We start from the raw sequence: 17494 nt of genomic DNA on the forward strand, positions 1-17494 counted from the left end.
GGCGTGGCCGCGGGCCCCGTGACGCCCGAGGACTCGAGTGCTCAGCCCCGTGTAGTGGCCGCGAAGGCCTGCCTGGGAGAAACGCCCCGGGAGGCCGGCAGGAACCCGGGATCGGAAGGGATGTGGAGGGGCCCCGGGTCGGAGGAGATGGCTTTGGCTGTGTTTGGTTTTGTTTCTTCTTCCCAAGATCCCGGGTGTGAAAGGGGCCAGAGGTGAAGTCCTGGGCTGGAAAGCCTCACGATTCAGCCCCGCAGCCCCAGGCCCTGAGTGTGGAGGAGGGCGGAGCGGGTCGGCGAAGGGCGCGGCTGCCGTTTTCCTGATGGGCTGGAGGGGCAGTGGCGCTTTCCGGACGAAGAGGACCGGAAGGGTCCCCGAGACCTCCGCTGGGAGCCACGCACCCACCCAAGGATACGGCTCCAGGAGGCGACGGAGGAGGGCGGCTGCTTGCCCTGGCCCGAGCTGTGCGTCCCCCGCCTTGGCCACAGCAGTGAACATTCCCAGAAGAACAAGCGCCCGAGAGCACTGAGAAATTTTCCCCCGAGAAAACTTGACCCTCGTCCTGGCAGCAGGACACCTCGGGAAGAAAGCCACCCAGCGGCCACCTGGGTGAGACCGGCTGCCCGAGCAGGCGCGCGGGACCTCTGGCCGCTGGCCCCGGGCTGCCAGCCCCCACCCGGACTCCCAGCCGTGCCAGGAGAGCAGCGTGGAGACGCACGCCGGGGCCCTCGGCAGGCTCTTGGGGCTCCCGGAGGCGGCGGCTAGCGTCTACGGCCATACCACCCTGAACGCGCCCGATCTCGTCTGATCTCGGAAGCTAAGCAGGGTCGGGCCTGGTTAGTACTTGGATGGGAGACCGCCTGGGAATACCGGGTGCTGTAGGCTTTTGCTCCTCCCTCCCTCGCTGCTCCTTTTGTCTTCGGGGACTTCGCCACAACCCCCCCCACCACCACCACCCCCAGCACCACCACCACCACCACCACAACGACCCACCGTGACCAAGACCCCGACCCCGTCCGGGCCACCCGCCAGACCCACGCACACCGAATCCTCACAGCTACGTCCCCGAATCCTCTCCCCTCCCCACACTCTCCTGATGCGCGCTCCCGCGACACGGGTCACCAGCGAGGTTGGTCCCAGGCCACGTTGGGGACCGCTCCCCAACTGCCCTCCAGTCGGGCGGGGAGGGACGTGCGGAAGCCATGAGAAAGTGGGTCCTGCACCCCAGCGGGCCCCACAGTGGGACGCGCCACACCTGGGCTCGCCACAAGGTGGTGCACTGGGTCCAGGGCAAGACGCCAGGGGACAGAGAAGCAGGGAGCCTCAGTCGGGTGCTGCTCCACGTCGCGCTCCGTCGCTCAACCCAAGACAGGGCAGCCAGCGCGCGACCTCTACGTGGGATCCCGCCTCCCACGGCAGAGCCTGCGGTCACAGGGACAGAGGGCGCAGGCCGCCAGAGCTCCGGATGCCAGCGGCAGCTCCCGGTCCCGCTCAAAGGGAGGGAGTGCCGCCGCTGGCGCCCAGTCGCCTGTGCCACCCTCCGGGTCTCAAAGCACTCCTCAGTCAGCTCAAGGACCGGGGCCACCTGGCCTTCGGGGTCACATGGGCCTGGGCACGACGGAAGGGACCGCTTGCCCCCGTGGAACAGACATTCTCCCCGTGGACAACCTCAGGTGCCGGGACCCTCTGCTCCGCCTTGGAAAACCCACCTTCTGCAATGTATGCCCAACGCAAACAGGCCGAGCAGTTTGACCCCCTCGGCCCGGCCCCAGTGTGTGATGGGGCTCTGTGCGTGAGGGCTTGCTCTTCCCCACCTACACCAGGCACGGCATCTAACACACACACACACACACACACACACACACACACACACCACGCAGAGACACCCAGACCACGCACGCACGCACGGGGACGCACCCTCCTCTCCCCCACCCCACACACGAGCAGCCGAAGGACAAGAGGGTATGGCTGGGGCCTGAGCGGGAACAAGAGAAGCCTTGGTTTGCGGCCCCTCGGCCAACTGCATCAGGATTTTTGTTTGGGCTCGGAGGCCAGAGGATCTCTGCCATTTGCTAGCAGGGCCAGGGATGGCAGGAGGGTGGCTACGGGGCTCAGCCAGGGCCAGTTCTGCTGGCACGATCCTGTAGCACGTGGCCGCGTAGCACGGGGCCGGGTCTGAAGGAGGCCAAGCAGGGGCACAAGACCCAGCAGCGGCACAGGGAAGAGGCCCAGGGCACCCAGGAGCAGACGAGACCCGGGAGTCGTGCGTGCTTGGCGTGGCCGCGGGCCCCGTGACGCCCGAGGACTCTAGTGCTCAGCCCCGTGTAGTGGCCGTGAAGGCCTGCCTGGGAGAAACGCCCCGGGAGGCCGGCAGGAACCCGGGATCGGAAGGGATGTGGAGGGGCCCCGGGTCGGAGGAGATGGCTTTGGCTGTGTTTGGTTTTGTTTCTTCTTCCCAAGATCCCGGGTGTGAAAGGGGCCAGAGGTGAAGTCCTGGGCTGGAAAGCCTCACGATTCAGCCCCGCAGCCCCAGGCCCTGAGTGTGGAGGAGGGCGGAGCGGGTCGGCGAAGGGCGCGGCTGCCGTTTTCCTGATGGGCTGGAGGGGCAGTGGCGCTTTCCGGACGAAGAGGACCGGAAGGGTCCCCGAGACCTCCGCTGGGAGCCACGCACCCACCCAAGGATACGGCTCCAGGAGGCGACGGAGGAGGGCGGCTGCTTGCCCTGGCCCGAGCTGTGCATCCCCCGCCTTGGCCACAGCAGTGAACATTCCCAGAAGAACAAGCGCCCGAGAGCACTGAGAAATTTTCCCCCGAGAAAACTTGACCCTCGTCCTGGCAGCAGGACACCTCGGGAAGAAAGCCACCCAGCGGCCACCTGGGCGAGACCGGCTGCCCGAGCAGGAGCGCGGGGCCTCTGGCCGCTGGCCCCGGGCTGCCAGCCCCCACCCGGACTCCCAGCCGTGCCAGGAGAGCAGCGTGGAGACGCACGCCGGGGCCCTCGGCAGGCTCTTGGGGCTCCCGGAGGCGGCGGCTAGCGTCTACGGCCATACCACCCTGAACGCGCCCGATCTCGTCTGATCTCGGAAGCTAAGCAGGGTCGGGCCTGGTTAGTACTAGGATGGGAGACCGCCTGGGAATACCGGGTGCTGTAGGCTTTTGCTCCTCCCTCCCTCGCTGCTCCTTTTGTCTTCGGGGACTTCGCCACCACCCCCCACCACCACCACCACCCCCAGCACCACCACCACCACCACCACAACGACCCACCGTGACCACGACCCCGACCCCATCCGGGCCACCCGCCAGAACCACGCACACCGAATCCTCACAGCTATGTCCCAGAATCCTCTCCCCTCCCCACACTCTCCTGGGGCGCGCGCCCGCGACACGGGTCACCAGCGAGGTTGGTCCCAGGCCACGTTGGGGACCGCTCCCCAACTTCCCTCCAGGCGGGCGGGGAGGGACGTGCGGAAGCCATGAGAAAGTGGGTCCTGCACCCCAGCGGTCCCCACAGCGGGAAGCGCCACACCTGGGCTCGCCACAAGGTGGTGCACTGGGTCCAGGGCAAGACGCCAGGGGACCGAGAAGCAGGGAGCCTCAGTCGGGTGCTGCTCCACGTCGCGCTCCGTCGCTCAACCCAAGACAGGGCAGCCAGCGCGCGACCTCTACGTGGGATCCCGCCTCCCACGGCAGAGCCTGCGGTCACAGGGACAGAGGGCGCAGGCCGCCAGAGCTCCGGATGCCAGCGGCAGCTCCCCGTCCCGCTCAAAGGGAGGGAGGGCCGCCGCTGGCGCCCAGTCGCCTGTGCCACCCTCCGGGTCTCAAAGCACTCCTCAGTCAGCTCAAGGACCGGAGCCACCTGGCCTTCGGGGTCACATGTTCTTGGGCACGACGGAAGGGAACGCTTGCCCCCGTGGAACAGACATTCTCCCCGTGGACAACCTCAGGTGCCGGGACCCTCTGCTCCGCCTTGGAAAACCCACCTTCTGCAATGTATGCCCAACGCAATCAGGCCGAGCAGATTGACCCCCTCGGCCCGGCCCCAGTGTGTGATGGGGCTCTGTGCGTGAGGGCTTGCTCTTCCCCACCTACACCAGGCACGGCATCTAACACACACACACACACACACACACACACCACGCAGAGACACCCAGACCACGCACGCACGCACGGGGACGCACCCTCCTCTCCCCCACCCCACACACGAGCAGCCGAAGGACAAGAGGGTATGGCTGGGGCCTGAGCGGGAACAAGCGAAGCCTTGGTTTGCGGCCCCTCGGCCAACTGCATCAGGATTTTTGTCTGGGCTCGGAGGCCAGAGGATCTCTGCCATTTGCTAGCAGGGCCAGGGATGGCAGGAGGGTGGGTACGGGGCTCAGCCAGGTCCAGTTCTGCTGGCACGATCCTGTAGCACGTGGCCGCGTTGCACGGGGCCGGGTCTGAAGGAGGCCAAGCAGGGGCACAAGACCCAGCAGCGGCACAGGGAAGAGGCCCAGGGCACCCAGGAGCTGACGAGACCCAGGAGTCGTGCGTGCTTGGCGTGGCCGCGGGCCCCGTGACGCCCGAGGACTCGAGTGCTCAGCCCTGTGTAGTGGCTGCGAAGGCCTGCCTGGGAGAAACGCCCGGGGAGGCCGGCAGGAACCCGGGATCGGAAGGGATGTGGAGGGGCCCCGGGTCGGAGGAGATGGCTTTGGCTGTGTTTGGTTTTGTTTCTTCTTCCCAAGATCCCGGGTGTGAAAGGGGCCAGAGGTGAAGTCCTGGGCTGGAAAGCCTCACGATTCAGCCCCGCAGCCCCAGGCCCTGAGCGTGGAGGAGGGCGGAGCGGGTCGGCGAAGGGCGCGGCTGCCGTTTTCCTGATGGGCTGGAGGGGCAGTGGCGCTTTCCGGACGACGAGGACCGGAAGGGTCCCCGAGACCTCCGCTGGGAGCCACGCACCCACCCAAGGATACGGCTCCAGGAGGCGACGGAGGAGGGCGGCTGCTTGCCCTGGCCCGAGCTGTGCGTCCCCCGCCTTGGCCACAGCAGTGAACATTCCCAGAAGAACAAGCGCCCGAGAGCACTGAGAAATTTTCCCCCGAGAAAACTTGACCCTCGTCCTGGCAGCAGGACACCTCGGGAAGAAAGCCACCCAGCGGCCACCTGGGCGAGACCGGCTGCCCGAGCAGGCGCGCGGGGCCTCTGGCCGCTGGCCCCGGGCTGCCAGCCCCCACCCGGACTCCCAGCCGTGCCAGGAGAGCAGCGTGGAGACGCACGCCGGGGCCCTCGGCAGGCTCTTGGGGCTCCCGGACGCGGCGGCTAGCGTCTACGGCCATACCACCCTGAACGCGCCCGATCTCGTCTGATCTCGGAAGCTAAGCAGGGTCGGGCCTGGTTAGTACTTGGATGGCAGACCGCCTGGGAATACCGGGTGCTGTAGGCTTTTGCTCCTCCCTCCCTCGCTGCTCCTTTTGTCTTCGTGGACTTCGCCACCACCACCCCACCACCACCACCACCCCCAGCACCACCACCACCACCACCACCACAACGACCCACCGTGACCACGACCCCGACCCCGTCCGGGCCACCCGCCAGACCCACGCACACCGAATCCTCACAGCTACGTCCCCGAGTCCTCTCCCCTCCCCACACTCTCCTGGGGCGCGCGCCCGCGACACGGGTCACCAGCGAGGTTGGTCCCAGGCCACGTTGGGGACCGCTCCCCAACTGCCCTCCAGGCGGGCGGGGAGGGACGTGCGGAAGCCATGAGAAAGTGGGTCCTGCACCCCAGCGGGCCCCACAGCGGGACGCGCCACACCTGGGCTCGCCACAAGGTGGTGCACTGGGTCCAGGGCAAGACGCCAGGGGACAGAGAAGCAGGGAGCCTCAGTCGGGTGCTGCTCCACGTCGCGATCCGTCGCTCAACCCAAGACAGGGTAGACAGCGCGCGACCTCTACGTGGGATCCCGCCTCCCACGGCAGAGCCTGCGGTCACAGGGACAGAGGGCGCAGGCCGCCAGAGCTCCGGATGCCAGCGGCAGCTCCCCGTCCCGCTCAAAGGGAGGGAGGGCCGCCGCTGGCGCCCAGTCGCCTGTGCCACCCTCCGGGTCTCAAAGCACTCCTCAGTCAGCTCAAGGACCGGGGCCACCTGGCCTTCGGGGTCACATCGGCTTGGGCACGACGGAAGGGACCGCTTGCCCCCGTGGAACAGACATTCTCCCCGTGGACAACCTCAGGTGCCGGGACCCTCTGCTCCGCCTTGGAAAACCCACCTTCTGCAATGTATGCCCAACGCAATCAGGCCGAGCAGATTGACCCCCTCGGCCCGGCCCCAGTGTGTGATGGGGCTCTGTGCGTGAGGGCTTGCTCTTCCCCACCTACACCAGGCACGGCATCTAACACACACACACACACACACACACACACACACACACACACCACGCAGAGACACCCAGACCACGCACGCACGCACGGGGACGCACCCTCCTCTCCCCCACCCCACACACGAGCAGCCGAAGGACAAGAGGGTATGGCTGGGGCCTGAGCGGGAACAAGAGAAGCCTTGGTTTGCGGCCCCTCGGCCAACTGCATCAGGATTTTTGTCTGGGCTCGGAGGCCAGAGGATCTCTGCCATTTGCTAGCAGGGCCAGGGATGGCAGGAGGGTGGGTACGGGGCTCAGCCAGGGCCAGTTCTGCTGGCACGATCCTGTAGCACGTGGCCGCGTAACACGGGGCCGGGTCTGACGGAGGCCAAGCAGGGGCACAAGACCCAGCAGCGGCACAGGGAAGAGGCCCAGGGCACCCAGGAGCAGACGAGACCCGGGAGTCGTGCGTGCTTGGCGTGGCCACGGGCCCCGTGACGCCCGAGGACTCGAGTGCTCAGCCCCGTGTAGTGGCCGCGAAGGCCTGCCTGGGAGAAACGCCCCGGGAGGCCGGCAGGAACCCGGGATCGGAAGGGATGTGGAGGGGCCCCGGGTCGGAGGAGATGGCTTTGTCTGTGTTTGGTTTTGTTTCTTCTTCCCAAGATCCCGGGTGTGAAAGGGGCCAGAGGTGAAGTCCTGGGCTGGAAAGCCTCACGATTCAGCCCCGCAGCCCCAGGCCCTGAGTGTGGAGGAGGGCGGAGCGGGTCGGCGAAGGGCGCGGCTGCCGTTTTCCTGATGGGCTGGAGGGGCAGTGGCGCTTTCCAGACGAAGAGGACCGGAAGGGTCCCCGAGACCTCCGCTGGGAGCCACGCACCCACCCAAGGATATGGCTCCAGGAGGCGACGGAGGAGGGCGGCTGCTTGCCCTGGCCCGAGCTGTGCGTCCCCCGCCTTGGCCACAGCAGTGAACATTCCCAGAAGAACAAGCGCCCGAGAGCACTGAGAAATTTTCCCCAGAGAAAACTTGACCCTCGTCCTGGCAGCAGGACACCTCGGGAAGAAAGCCACCCAGCGGCCACCTGGGCGAGACCGGCTGCCCGAGCAGGCGCGTGGGGCCTCTGGCCGCTGGCCCCGGGCTGCCAGCCCCCACCCGGACTCCCAGCCGTGCCAGGAGAGCAGCGTGGAGACGCACGCCGGGGCCCTCGGCAGGCTCTTGGGGCTCCCGGAGGCGGCGGCTAGCGTCTACGGCCATACCACCCTGAACGCGCCCGATCTCGTCTGATCTCGGAAGCTAAGCAGGGTCGGGCCTGGTTAGTACTTGGATGGGAGACCGCCTGGGAATACCGGGTGCTGTAGGCTTTTGCTCCTCCCTCCCTCGCTGCTCCTTTTGTCTTCGGGGACTTCGCCACCACCCCCCCCCACCACCACCACCCCCAGCACCACCACCACCACCACCACAACGACCCACCGTGACCACGACCCCGACCCCGTCCGGGCCACCCGCCAGACCCACGCACACCGAATCCTCACAGCTACGTCCCCGAATCCTCTCCCCTCCCCACACTCTCCTGGGGCGCGCGCCCGCGACACGGGTCACCAGCGAGGTTGGTCCCAGGCCACGTTGGGGACCGCTCCCCAACTGCCCTCCAGGCGGGCGGGGAGGGACGTGCGGAAGCCATGAGAAAGTGGGTCCTGCACCCCAGCGGGCCCCACAGCGGGACGCGCCACACCTGGGCTCGCCACAAGGTGGTGCACTGGGTCCAGGGCAAGACGCCAGGCGACAGAGAAGCAGGGAGCCTCAGTCGGGTGCTGCTCCACGTCGCTCTCCGTCGCTCAACCCAAGACAGGGCAGCCAGCGCGCGACCTCTACGTGGGATCCCGCCTCCCACAGCAGAGCCTGCGGTCACAGGGACAGAGGGCGCAGGCCGCCAGAGCTCCGGATGCCAGCGGCAGCTCCCCGTCCCGCTCAAAGGGAGGGAGGGCCGCCGCTGGCGCCCAGTCGCCTGTGCCACCCTCCGGGTCTCAAAGCACTCCTCAGTCAGCTCAAGGACCGGGGCTACCTGGCCTTCGGGGTCACATGGGCTTGGGCACCACGGAAGGGACCGCTTGCCCCCGTGGAACAGACATTCTCCCCGTGGACAACCTCAGGTGCCGGGACCCTCTGCTCCGCCTTGGAAAACCCACCTTCTGCAATGTATGCCCAACGCAATCAGGCCGAGCAGATTGACCCCCTCGGCCCGGCCCCAGTGTGTGATGGGGCTCTGTGCGTGAGGGCTTGCTCTTAACCACCTACACCAGGCACGGCATCTAACACACACACACACACACACACACACACACACACACACACACCACACAGAGACACCCAGACCAGGCACGCACGCACGGGGACGCACCCTCCTCTCCCCCACCCCACACACGAGCAGCCGAAGGACAAGAGGGTATGGCTGGGGCCTGAGCGGGAACAAGCGAAGCCTTGGTTTGCGGCCCCTCGGCCAACTGCATCAGGATTTTTGTCTGGGCTCGGAGGCCAGAGGATCTCTGCCATTTGCTAGCAGGGCCAGGGATGGCAGGAGGGTGGGTACGGGGCTCAGCCAGGGCCAGTTCTGCTGGCACGATCCTGTAGCACGTGGCCGTGTAGCACGGGGCCGGGTCTGAAGGAGGCCAAGCAGGGGCACAAGACCCAGCAGCGGCACAGGGAAGAGGCCCAGGGCACCCAGGAGCAGACGAGACCCGGGAGTCGTGCGTGCTTGGCGTGGCCGCGGGCCCCGTGACGCCCGAGGACTCGAGTGCTCAGCCCCGTGTAGTGGCCGCGAAGGCCTGCCTGGGAGAAACGCCCCGGGAGGCCGGCAGGAACCCGGGATCGGAAGGGATGTGGAGGGGCCCCGGGTCGGAGGAGATGGCTTTGGCTGTGTTTGGTTTTGTTTCTTCTTCCCAAGATCCCGGGTGTGAAAGGGGCCAGAGGTGAAGTCCTGGGCTGGAAAGCCTCACGATTCAGCCCCGCAGCCCCAGGCCCTGAGTGTGGAGGAGGGCGGAGCGGGTCGGCGAAGGGCGCGGCTGCCGTTTTCCTGATGGGCTGGAGGGGCAGTGGCGCTTTCCGGACGAAGAGGACCGGAAGGGTCCCCGAGACCTCCGCTGGGAGCCACGCACCCACCCCAGGATACGGCTCCAGGAGGCGACGGAGGAGGGCGGCTGCTTGCCCTGGCCCGAGCTGTGCGTCCCCCGCCTTGGCCACAGCAGTGAACATTCCTAGAAGAACAAGCGCCCGAGAGCACTGAGAAATTTTCCCCCGAGAAAACTTGACCCTCGTCCTGGCAGCAGGACACCTCGGGAAGAAAGCCACCCAGCGGCCACCTGGGTGAGACCGGCTGCCCGAGTAGGCACGCGGGACCTCTGGCCGCTGGCCCCGGGCTGCCAGCCCCCACCCGGACTCCCAGCCGTGCCAGGAGAGCAGCGTGGAGACGCACGCCGGGGCCCTCGGCAGGCTCTTGGGGCTCCCGGAGGCGGCGGCTAGCGTCTACGGCCATACCACCCTGAACGCGCCCGATCTCGTCTGATCTCGGAAGCTAAGCAGGGTCGGGCCTGGTTAGTACTAGGATGGGAGACCGCCTGGGAATACCGGGTGCTGTAGGCTTTTGCTCCTCCCTCCCTCGCTGCTCCTTTTGTCTTCGGGGACTTCGCCACCACCCCCCACCACCACCACCACCCCCAGCACCACCACCACCACCACCACAACGACCCACCGTGACCACGACCCCGACCCCGTCCGGGCCACCCGCCAGAACCACGCACACCGAATCCTCACAGCTATGTCCCAGAATCCTCTCCCCTCCCCACACTCTCCTGGGGCGCGTGCCCGCGACACGGGTCACCAGCGAGGTTGGTCCCAGGCCACGTTGGGGACCGCTCCCCAACTGCCCTCCAGGCGGGCGGGGAGGGACGTGCGGAAGCCATGAGAAAGTGGGTCCTGCACCCCAGTGGGCCCCACAGCGGGATGCGCCACACCTGGGCTCGCCACAAGGTGGTGCACTGGGTCCAGGGCAAGACGCCAGGGGACAAAGAAGCAGGGAGCCTCAGTCGGGTGCTGCTCCACGTCGCGCTCCGTCGCTCAACCCAAGACAGGGCAGCCAGCGCGCGACCTCTACGTGGGATCCCGCCTCCCACGGCAGAGCCTGCGGTCACAGGGACAGAGGGCGCAGGCCGCCAGAGCTCCGGATGCCAGCGGCAGCTCCCCGTCCCGCTCAAAGGGAGGGAGGGCCGCCGCTGGCGCCCAGTCGCCTGTGCCACCCTCCGGGTCTCAAAGCACTCCTCAGTCAGCTCAAGGACCGGAGCCACCTGGCCTTCGGGGTCACATGGGCTTGGGCACGACGGAAGGGAACGCTTGCACCCGTGGAACAGACATTCTCCCCGTGGACAACCTCAGGTTCCGGGACCCTCTGCTCCGCCTTGGAAAACCCACCTTCTGCAATGTATGCCCAACGCAATCAGGCCGAGCAGATTGACCCCCTCGGCCTGGCCCCAGTGTGTGATGGGGCTCTGTGCGTGAGGGCTTGCTCTTCCCCACCTACACCAGGCACGGCATCTAACACACACACACACACACACACACACACACACACACACACCACGCAGAGACACCCAGACCACGCACGCACGCACGGGGACGCACCCTCCTCTCCCCCACCCCACACACGAGCAGCCGAAGGACAAGAGGGTATGGCTGGGGCCTGAGCGGGAACAAGCGAAGCCTTGGTTTGCGGCCCCTCGGCCAACTGCATCAGGATTTTTGTCTGGGCTCGGAGGCCAGAGGATCTCTGCCATTTGCTAGCAGGGCCAGGGATGGCAGGAGGGTGGGTACGGGGCTCAGCCAGGGCCAGTTCTGCTGGCACGATCCTGTAGCCCGTGGCCGCGTAGCACGGGGCCGGGTCTGAAGGAGGCCAAGCAGGGGCACAAGACCCAGCAGCGGCACAGGGAAGAGGCCCAGGGCACCCAGGAGCAGACGAGACCCGGGAGTCGTGCGTGCTTGGCGTGGCCGCGGGCCCCGTGACGCCCGAGGACTCGAGTGCTCAGCCCTGTGTAGTGGCCGCGAAGGCCTGCCTGGGAGAAACGCCCGGGGAGGCCGGCAGGAACCCGGGATCGGAAGGGATGTGGAGGGGCCCCGGGTCGGAGGAGATGGCTTTGGCTGTGTTTGGTTTTGTTTCTTCTTCCCAAGATCCCGGGTGTGAAAGGGGCCAGAGGTGAAGTCCTGGGCTGGAAAGCCTCACGATTCAGCCCCGCAGCCCCAGGCCCTGAGCGTGGAGGAGGGCGGAGCGGGTCGGCGAAGGGCGCGGCTGCCGTTTTCCTGATGGGCTGGAGGGGCAGTGGCGCTTTCCGGACGAAGAGGACCGGAAGGGTCCCCGAGACCTCCGCTGGGAGCCACGCACCCACCCAAGGATACGGCTCCAGGAGGCGACGGAGGAGGGCGGCTGCTTGCCCTGGCCCGAGCTGTGCGTCCCCCGACTTGGCCACAGCAGTGAACATTCCCAGAAGAACAAGCGTACGAGAGCACTGAGAAATTTTCCCCCGAGAAAACTTGACCCTCGTCCTGGCAGCAGGACACCTCGGGAAGAAAGCCACCCAGCGGCCACCTGGGCGAGACCGGCTGCCCGAGCAGGCGCGCGGGGCCTCTGGCCGCTGGCCCCGGGCTGCCAGCCCCCACCCGGACTCCCAGCCGTGCCAGGAGAGCAGCGTGGAGACGCACGCCGGGGCCCTCGGCAGGCTCTTGGGGCTCCCGGACGCGGCGGCTAGCGTCTACGGCCATACCACCCTGAACGCGCCCGATCTCGTCTGATCTCGGAAGCTAAGCAGGGTCGGGCCTGGTTAGTACTTGGATGGCAGACCGCCTGGGAATACCGGGTGCTGTAGGCTTTTGCTCCTCCCTCCCTCGCTGCTCCTTTTGTCTTCGTGGACTTCGCCACCACCACCCCACCACCACCACCACCCCCAGCACCACCACCACCACCACCACCACAACGACCCACCGTGACCACGACCCCGACCCCGTCCGGGCCACCCGCCAGACCCACGCACACCCAATCCTCACAGCTACGTCCCCGAATCCTCTCCCCTCCCCACACTCTCCTGGGGCGCGCGCCCGCGACACGGGTCACCAGCGAGGTTGGTCCCAGGCCACGTTGGGGACCGCTCCCCAACTGCCCTCCAGGCGGGCGGGGAGGGACGTGCGGAAGCCATGAGAAAGTGGGTCCTGCACCCCAGCGGGCCCCACAGCGGGACGCGCCACACCTGGGCTCGCCACAAGGTGGTGCACTGGGTCCAGGGCAAGACGCCAGGGGACAGAGAAGCAGGGAGCCTCAGTCGGGTGCTGCTCCACGTCGCGATCCGTCGCTCAACCCAAGACAGGGTAGACAGCGCGCGACCTCTACGTGGGATCCCGCCTCCCACGGCAGAGCCTGCGGTCACAGGGACAGAGGGCGCAGGCCGCCAGAGCTCCGGATGCCAGCGGCAGCTCCCCGTCCCGCTCAAAGGGAGGGAGGGCCGCCGCTGGCGCCCAGTCGCCTGTGCCACCCTCCGGGTCTCAAAGCACTCCTCAGTCAGCTCAAGGACCGGGGCCACCTGGCCTTCGGGGTCACATCGGCTTGGGCACGACGGAAGGGACCGCTTGCCCCCGTGGAACAGACATTCTCCCCGTGGACAACCTCAGGTGCCGGGACCCTCTGCTCCGCCTTGGAAAACCCACCTTCTGCAATGTATGCCCAACGCAATCAGGCCGAGCAGATTGACCCCCTCGGCCCGGCCCCAGTGTGTGATGGGGCTCTGTGCGTGAGGGCTTGCTCTTCCCCACCTACACCAGGCACGGCATCTAACACACACACACACACACACACACACACACACACACACACACCACGCAGAGACACCCAGACCACGCACGCACGCACGGGGACGCACCCTCCTCTCCCCCACCCCACACACGAGCAGCCGAAGGACAAGAGGGTATGGCTGGGGCCTGAGCGGGAACAAGAGAAGCCTTGGTTTGCGGCCCCTCGGCCAACTGCATCAGGATTTTTGTCTGGGCTCTGAGGCCAGAGGATCTCTGCCATTTGCTAGCAGGGCCAGGGATGGCAGGAGGGTGGCTACGGGGCTCAGCCAGGGCCAGTTCTGCTGGCACGATCCTGTAGCACGTGGCCGCGTAGCACGGGGCCGGGTCTGAAGGAGGCCAAGCAGAGGCACAAGACCCAGCAGCGGCACAGGGAAGAGGCCCAGGGCACCCAGGAGCAGACGAGACCCGGGAGTCGTGCGTGCTTGGCGTGGCCGCGGGCCCCGTGACGCCCGAGGACTCGAGTGCTCAGCCCCGTGTAGTGGCCGCGAAGGCCTGCCTGGGAGAAACGCCCCGGGAGGCCGGCAGGAACCCGGGATCGGAAGGGATGTGGAGGGGCCCCGGGTCGGAGGAGATGGCTTTGGCTGTGTTTGGTTTTGTTTCTTCTTCCCAAGATCCCGGGTGTGAAAGGGGCCAGAGGTGAAGTCCTGGGCTGGAAAGCCTCACGATTCAGCCCCGCAGCCCCAGGCCCTGAGTGTGGAGGAGGGCGGAGCGGGTCGGCGAAGGGCGCGGCTGCCGTTTTCCTGATGGGCTGGAGGGGCAGTGGCGCTTTCCGGACGAAGAGGACCGGAAGGGTCCCCGAGACCTCCGCTGGGAGCCACGCACCCACCCAAGGATACGGCTCCAGGAGGCGACGGAGGAGGGCGGCTGCTTGCCCTGGCCCGAGCTGTGCGTCCCCCGCCTTGGCCACAGCAGTGAAGATTCCCAGAAGAACAAGCGCCCGAGAGCACTGAGAAATTTTCCCCCGAGAAAACTTGACCCTCGTCCTGGCAGCAGGACACCTCGGGAAGAAAGCCACCCAGCGGCCACCTGGGCGAGACCGGCTGCCCGAGCAGGCGCGCGGGGCCTCTGGCCGCTGGCCCCGGGCTGCCAGCCCCCACCCGGACTCCCAGCCGTGCCAGGAGAGCAGCGTGGAGACGCACGCCGGGGCCATCGGCAGGTTCTTGGGGCTCCCGGAGGCGGCGGCTAGCGTCTACGGCCATACCACCCTGAACGCGCCCGATCTTGTCTGATCTCGGAAGCTAAGCAGGGTCGGCCTGGTTAGTACTTGGATGGGAGACCGCCTGGGAATACCGGGTGCTGTAGGCTTTTGCTCCTCCCTCCCTCGCTGCTCCTTTTGTCTTCGGGGACTTCGCCACCACCCCCCACCACCACCACCACCCCAGCACCACCACCACCACCACCACAACGACCCACCGTGACCACGACCCCGACCCCGTCCGGGCCACCCGCCAGACCCACGCACACCGAATCCTCACAGCTACGTCCCCGAATCCTCTCCCCTCCCGACACTCTCCTGGGGCGCGCGCCCGCGACACGGGTCACCAGCGAGGTTGGTCCCAGGCCACGTTGGGGACCGCTCCCCAACTTCCCTCCAGGCGGGCGGGGAGGGACGTGCGGAAGCCATGAGAAAGTGGGTCCTGCACCCCAGCGGTCCCCACAGCGGGAAGCGCCACACCTGGGCTCGCCACAAGGTGGTGCACTGGGTCCAGGGCAAGACGCCAGGGGACCGAGAAGCAGGGAGCCTCAGTCGGGTGCTGCTCCACGTCGCGCTCCGTCGCTCAACCCAAGACAGGGCAGCCAGCGCGCGACCTCTACGTGGGATCCCGCCTCCCACGGCAGAGCCTGCGGTCACAGGGACAGAGGGCGCAGGCCGCCAGAGCTCCGGATGCCAGCGGCAGCTCCCCGTCCCGCTCAAAGGGAGGGAGGGCCGCCGCTGGCGCCCAGTCACCTGTGCCACCCTCCGGGTCTCAAAGCACTCCTCAGTCAGCTCAAGCACCGGAGCCACCTGGCCTTCGGGGTCACATGGGCTTGGGCACGACGGAAGGGAACGCTTGCCCCCGTGGAACAGACATTCTCCCCGTGGACAACCTCAGGTGCCGGGACCCTCTGCTCCGCCTTGGAAAACCCACCTTCTGCAATGTATGCCCAACGCAATCAGGCCGAGCAGATTGACCCCCTCGTCCCGGCCCCAGTGTGTGATGGGGCTCTGTGCGTGAGGGCTTGCTCTTCCCCACCTACACCAGGCACGGCATCTAACACACACACACACACACACACACACCACGCAGAGACACCCAGACCACGCACGCACGCACGGGGACGCACCCTCCTCTCCCCCACCCCACACACGAGCAGCCGAAGGACAAGAGGGTATGGCTGGGGCCTGAGCGGGAACAAGCGAAGCCTTGGTTTGCGGCCCCTCGGCCAACTGCATCAGGATTTTTGTCTGGGCTCGGAGGCCAGAGGATCTCTGCCATTTGCTAGCAGGGCCAGGGATGGCAGGAGGGTGGGTACGGGGCTCAGCCAGGTCCAGTTCTGCTGGCACGATCCTGTAGCACGTGGCCGCGTTGCACGGGGCCGGGTCTGAAGGAGGCCAAGCAGGGGCACAAGACCCAGCAGCGGCACAGGGAAGAGGCCCAGGGCACCCAGGAGCTGACGAGACCCGGGAGTCGTGCGTGCTTGGTGTGGCCGCGGGCCCCGTGACGCCCGAGGACTCGAGTGCTCAGCCCTGTGTAGTGGCCGCGAAGGCCTGCCTGGGAGAAACGCCCGGGGAGGCCGGCAGGAACCCGGGATCGGAAGGGATGTGGAGGGGCCCCGGGTCGGAGGAGATGGCTTTGGCTGTGTTTGGTTTTGTTTCTTCTTCCCAAGATCCCGGGTGTGAAAGGGGCCAGAGGTGAAGTCCTGGGCTGGAAAGCCTCACGATTCAGCCCCGCAGCCCCAGGCCCTGAGCGTGGAGGAGGGCGGAGCGGGTCGGCGAAGGGCGCGGCTGCCGTTTTCCTGATGGGCTGGAGGGGCAGTGGCGCTTTCTGGACGACGAGGACCGGAAGGGTCCCCGAGACCTCCGCTGGGAGCCACGCACCCACCCAAGGATACGGCTCCAGGAGGCGACGGAGGAGGGCGGCTGCTTGCCCTGGCCCGAGCTGTGCGTCCCCCGCCTTGGCCACAGCAGTGAACATTCCCAGAAGAACAAGCGCCCGAGAGCACTGAGAAATTTTCCCCCGAGAAAACTTGACCCTCGTCCTGGCAGCAGGACACCTCGGGAAGAAAGCCACCCAGCGGCCACCTGGGCGAGACCGGCTGCCCGAGCAGGCGCGCGGGGCCTCTGGCCGCTGGCCCCGGGCTGCCAGCCCCCACCCGGACTCCCAGCCGTGCCAGGAGAGCAGCGTGGAGACGCACGCCGGGGCCCTCGGCAGGCTCTTGGGGCTCCCGGAGGCGGCGGCTAGCGTCTACGGCCATACCACCCTGAACGCGCCCGATCTCGTCTGATCTCGGAAGCTAAGCAGGGTCGGGCCTGGTTAGTACTTGGATGGCAGACCGCCTGGGAATACCGGGTGCTGTAGGCTTTTGCTCCTCCCTCCCTCGCTGCTCCTTTTGTCTTCGTGGACTTCGCCACCACCACCCCACCACCACCACCACCCCCAGCACCACCACCACCACCACCACCACAACGACCCACCGTGACCACGACCCCGACCCCGTCCGGGCCACCCGCCAGACCCACGCACACCGAATCCTCACAGCTACGTCCCCGAATCCTCTCCCCTCCCCACACTCTCCTGGGGCGCGCGCCCGCGACACGGGTCACCAGCGAGGTTGGTCCCAGGCCACGTTGGGGACCGCTCCCCAACTGCCCTCCAGGCGGGCGGGGAGGGACGTGCGGAAGCCATGAGAAAGTGGGTCCTGCACCCCAGCGGGCCCCACAGCGGGACGCGCCACACCTGGGCTCGCCACAAGGTGGTGCACTGGGTCCAGGGCAAGACGCCAGGGGACAGAGAAGCAGGGAGCCTCAGTCGGGTGCTGCTCCACGTCGCGATCCGTCGCTCAACCCAAGACAGGGTAGCCAGCGCGCGACCTCTACGTGGGATCCCGCCTCCCACGGCAGAGCCTGCGGTCACAGGGACAGAGGGCGCAGGCCGCCAGAGCTCCGGATGCCAGCGGCAGATCCCCGTCCCGCTCAAAGGGAGGGAGGGCCGCCGCTGGCGCCCAGTCGCCTGTGCCACCCTCCGGGTCTCAAAGCACTCCTCAGTCAGCTCAAGGACCGGGGCCACCTGGCCTTCGGGGTC

At 67.3% G+C, this 17494-nt stretch overlaps 8 non-coding genes across 8 annotated transcripts; all 8 read left to right on the forward strand.

Moving 5' to 3' along the window:
• Nucleotides 1–763: 763 nt before the first annotated feature.
• Nucleotides 764–882, forward strand: LOC141412222 (5S ribosomal RNA). The gene has a single exon (XR_012437061.1). It is a non-coding gene; the product is annotated as a 5S ribosomal RNA (ribosomal RNA).
• A 2151-nt stretch (nt 883–3033) lies between these two features.
• On the forward strand, nt 3034–3152 carry LOC141413491 (5S ribosomal RNA). Its single transcript, XR_012438282.1, has one exon. It is a non-coding gene; the product is annotated as a 5S ribosomal RNA (ribosomal RNA).
• Nucleotides 3153–5294: 2142 nt separating this feature from the next.
• LOC141412683 (5S ribosomal RNA) lies at nt 5295–5413 on the forward strand. Its single transcript, XR_012437525.1, has one exon. It is a non-coding gene; the product is annotated as a 5S ribosomal RNA (ribosomal RNA).
• Nucleotides 5414–7571: 2158 nt separating this feature from the next.
• On the forward strand, nt 7572–7690 carry LOC141412223 (5S ribosomal RNA). The gene has a single exon (XR_012437062.1). It is a non-coding gene; the product is annotated as a 5S ribosomal RNA (ribosomal RNA).
• Nucleotides 7691–9846: 2156 nt separating this feature from the next.
• On the forward strand, nt 9847–9965 carry LOC141413502 (5S ribosomal RNA). Its single transcript, XR_012438293.1, has one exon. It is a non-coding gene; the product is annotated as a 5S ribosomal RNA (ribosomal RNA).
• A 2154-nt stretch (nt 9966–12119) lies between these two features.
• LOC141412684 (5S ribosomal RNA) lies at nt 12120–12238 on the forward strand. The gene has a single exon (XR_012437526.1). It is a non-coding gene; the product is annotated as a 5S ribosomal RNA (ribosomal RNA).
• A 2160-nt stretch (nt 12239–14398) lies between these two features.
• On the forward strand, nt 14399–14516 carry LOC141413019 (5S ribosomal RNA). The gene has a single exon (XR_012437861.1). It is a non-coding gene; the product is annotated as a 5S ribosomal RNA (ribosomal RNA).
• Nucleotides 14517–16655: 2139 nt separating this feature from the next.
• On the forward strand, nt 16656–16774 carry LOC141412685 (5S ribosomal RNA). Its single transcript, XR_012437527.1, has one exon. It is a non-coding gene; the product is annotated as a 5S ribosomal RNA (ribosomal RNA).
• Nucleotides 16775–17494: the final 720 nt, after the last annotated feature.

The sequence above is a fragment of the Castor canadensis genome, chromosome 10, assembly GCF_047511655.1.
Source record: "Castor canadensis chromosome 10, mCasCan1.hap1v2, whole genome shotgun sequence".
NCBI lineage: Eukaryota > Metazoa > Chordata > Mammalia > Rodentia > Castoridae > Castor > Castor canadensis.